The sequence below is a fragment of the Triticum aestivum genome, chromosome 2A, assembly GCF_018294505.1.
Source record: "Triticum aestivum cultivar Chinese Spring chromosome 2A, IWGSC CS RefSeq v2.1, whole genome shotgun sequence".
NCBI classification, from domain to species: Eukaryota; Viridiplantae; Streptophyta; class Magnoliopsida; order Poales; family Poaceae; genus Triticum; species Triticum aestivum.
Genome location: NC_057797.1, coordinates 714,249,566 through 714,253,199, shown reverse-complemented (window position 1 = coordinate 714,253,199; position 3,634 = coordinate 714,249,566). Strand labels below are relative to the sequence as shown.

At 50.7% G+C, this 3,634-nt stretch overlaps 1 protein-coding gene across 2 annotated transcripts in view; it reads left to right on the top strand.

Annotated features, from left to right (window-relative positions):
- The first annotated feature begins 1,367 nt into the window (after window positions 1-1,367).
- Window positions 1,368-3,634, top strand: part of LOC123186116 (receptor-like serine/threonine-protein kinase ALE2) — a 30,600-nt gene continuing 28,333 nt past the window's right edge. For both annotated transcript variants that reach the window (XM_044597910.1, XM_044597909.1), the window contains exon 1: window positions 1,368-1,500. The gene's annotated coding sequence lies outside the window, so the exon portion shown is untranslated. The remainder of the gene's footprint in view (window positions 1,501-3,634) is intronic.

Below are 3,634 nucleotides of genomic sequence, written 5' to 3'. Positions count from 1 at the left end.
AGGCAGAGAGAGCTGCATGCGTACTCAAGTGCTTGCTTCTCTATTGGTGGCATGCAGGGAAGAGAAGGATTAATTACTCTGTACCCATCCATTCTGTCAAAAGCTGGACCTTTCCTTGGTTCCAGTGAGCCCACTCACTGGACTTTTAAGACTACCCATAGTGGGGTAACTTAGGTAGTACTGTCTCCATTTCGGTTTATAAGGCTTAATTTAAAAATCTCACCAACCAAGATAGATGATGAATGGTGAAATACTTTTTGTAGTTTGCAAAAGCATTCAATTAATGCTCTTATTTTCCTCAAAAAATTATGTGTACGAATGCATTAATTGCAATGCATGCATGCATAAAGTTTTCTCTTAATATTTGCATGCAATGATTTAATGCACCTTGAAGTCTGAACATGTGATGGGGAACAACCAAATTGAGCCTTATAAAATGGAAAAACTAAAATTTTGAAATAAGCCCTATAAACCGAAAAGGATGGAGTAACTTAACACACCCCAAGACAATTTTGTTTATGTGGCAATTTTGTTTGGAGTAACATAATATGTTACTGTAACATAACGTTTTCCGAGGTAAAATGAGTCTATAAGGCAATAAATGAAACAATATATGACACTACTACTAAGATACTTTACACTATGGAGGTAGTAACTTAGACTAGTGTCATATGCATGACACTAGTATAAGCGGGTGTTTGTTTCCAGGGACTTTTTTGTGTAGGGACTAGAAAAAGTCCCTCTTGGAGACTTTTTTACCAAACGGGAGGGACTTTTTAGGGACTAAACTAGGCATTTGGGACTAAATAAAGAAGACTCTTAAAAAGAGTCTTTTTGGGACTTTTTGAGACTTTTCCAACAATGCCCCTCTATGTACCTATTAGCCCGCCACCCCATGATGTGTTTCATTGTTATTTTTCTATATATTAGGGACAACATTGTCATTTAATAGCCTCTATGAAGGGACTAGGGACTTTTTAGTCTCTGAAAACAAATAGGGATGAATTTTTTAGGAACTAGGGACTTTTTAGTTGGGACTAGAAAAAATCCTAAGATTAGAGAACCAAACACCACCTAAGTTACTCCCCACTGTGACGAGTCTAATCCCCGACGAAGGTAGTACAATATAGCCTGACTTTGGCAGAGCCTCATAATACTATTATTATCATAGATAGATGCGCCGTGTCTGCTCACGTGAGCTGTGGCCTTGGACGCTGCGTAGATAAAACCTTTGTTAGTCTTGTTTTTAGCGATGAAACTTTGTTGAATCGAATACTGTAACTTCACTTTTTTTATGCAAATTGATCTGCATCGATGTGAATGACCAGGCCGCAAGTCAAGACCGAGATAGCTTAAAACTAGTCTACCGACGAAGGGTGGTAGCTCCTCGTTCTCTCCTTGAGCTGCAACAACTACGGGCGTTGAGCAGGGGTGCCCTCTCTTCTCTTCCTGGTTTCGTGCTTTTCCCATTGCGCGCCCTTCCTTCGAGCCTTTCTTAAGGTACTCCTGCTAGCTCGTAATTAGATCCATGCTTCTCTAGATTCCTGATATTCACATGCGTACATGTTTGGTGCTTCCTCCGTCTTAAAATAAATGTCTCAACTTTGTATTAACTTTAATATAAAATTATACTAAAGTTAAAATACTTATTTTTGGGACGGAGGGAATAGATTTTTAGGAAAGCATGCACTCATTCATGTAGATCCGCATATTTGTACTAGCAGAATGGCGCAAAAATTGCTAGAAATCGGTTATCGCCAAATAATTAATCCTATCTTAGGACCTGCTCACCCGCTTGGAACTGCAGATTTCTATAAAGGAGCTCTGCCCTCCTGCTCTCCCCTTTGGTGGATTATTAGGAATTTCCCTTGCCGACTCGCTATCTCACGGCAGCAGGTTTTGACCAAGGGTATATGTAGGACACATCTAGATGTGACATAGTTATGTCACATTTAAACTGATGTTCACTCTATTTCTGGTCTATTTTTTGTGTTCTAGTTTTTTTATTTCCTGTTGCTGTATTATATATTTGTGGAGGCTTAGATATGACATCCTTAAAAACATCTAGATATAAATTGGACAAATTGTTTGACCAATGGTATGCGGTTTGGATTGGATTCAGTCTGGGTTCTCGCCTCTGCTCAAATGACCTTTCGCCTTAGAGGCTATCTGTTGGCCGTCTGGATCTGGTGTTGCTCCGGCACTGCTGCTCGCCCATCTCATCCAAGGGTGTCCAGTGTCCACCGACTCATTCAAACGACCTTGCCCCTCGACGGTCGTCTCCATCCCTGTCCACTTGGCTCCTACAGCCCCGACTCAGCCACTCGCCAGTCGTCCAACAGCTAGCGGCGGATGATAGAGGCAGCATCTTGTCCGTCCCCAGGTGTTAGAGCTTAGCGGACATCCATCTTAGTGATGGATTTTTTGGCATGATTTGTTCAAGTGTGCTGTGACCGTGTGAGGGTGCAAAGCTAGAGCAATCTGCTCCAAGGGTGTGTTGTTTTGCATTAATTATTAGCAAAGTGATTGAGTTTCATAGAGTGGGTGTCAGTCGTCAATTTTGTTTATCCCTGCCATAAAAAAGCTCATTGATAAACGCACGCCCTGATGGAGGTCGTGGTGCGCTCCTGCGACACCTGCGGTGACGCGCCCCCGGCTGCGGGGCTGCCCTCCGCCGCGCCCTCACCGGCCACGTCGACCCCACCCCCCTCCCCTCCCTCCCCGTCGTCGGCTCCGGCGGAGTCGCCCGTCCTGCCGCCCCCCTCGCCCGCTCCCGCGGCCGTCCCTCGCTTCTGGTGGGCCGATTGCGCGAACGACGCGACGTTCCCTTCCTCGCCCGTCGCTCCCCGTCGCGCCGCCCTGCCCGGCCAGGCCGGTGGCTCAGCCCCCCATGCGAGGGGTTCTGCCGCCGGCTAGCGGCAGGCGCGGTCGCCGCAGCTGCCCTCGAGCCAGTCTCGGGCACCAAGGACGCAAGGCCAGGGCTTGCGGGATGGGAGCGGTCGCCGTCGTCGTGCCCGCTCATGGGGTGTGGCTGGCCGCTCAGACCGCGGTGCCGCCCGCTCTTTCTGGCGCTGTCCGCCGTTGGCTCGGCTGGTGCTTGCTCCGGCGCTGCCGTCGTCGAGGCATGTCCCGGTCCTCATGGCTCCGGTGGCCCGTGCATCCCCCTTTCGCCCATTCATCGCTTCGTTCGGCTTCTCTTCCCTCCGCGTTCGTGTTTCCCTCCCCATGCATTGCCCCGCGCCGGTCTCCGCCGGCGGCGAGTCGCTGGTGCAAGCTGCTGCGGCGGCGCCCGCCGCTTGGGAGGGGGGAACCCTACGGCTCGGCTGTCCCTGTCGCTTGCTGGGCCTCGATCTGTCCAGCCCGGGCCTCTTGGGCCGCGGCCCGGCCCATCTGGCGGCCGCGCCTAGTGGGCCTCATCCGCCCCACCTGGGCCTGCCCACGCCGACGGGGCCGCCCCGGTGCCCTAGGCCCAGATCCCCGGCTAGATCGATCTGGTTCCCTCGCGGGTATCCAATCGCTCCCCTCCCTCCTCCCGCCGCCACTCTCGCGTCCTCCCCTCGACCGCATTCTCCTCCTACCCCACCCCCTGCCCGCCGCCCCTCGTTGCGGGCCCGTCCTCGCGCCCCCTCCCGCC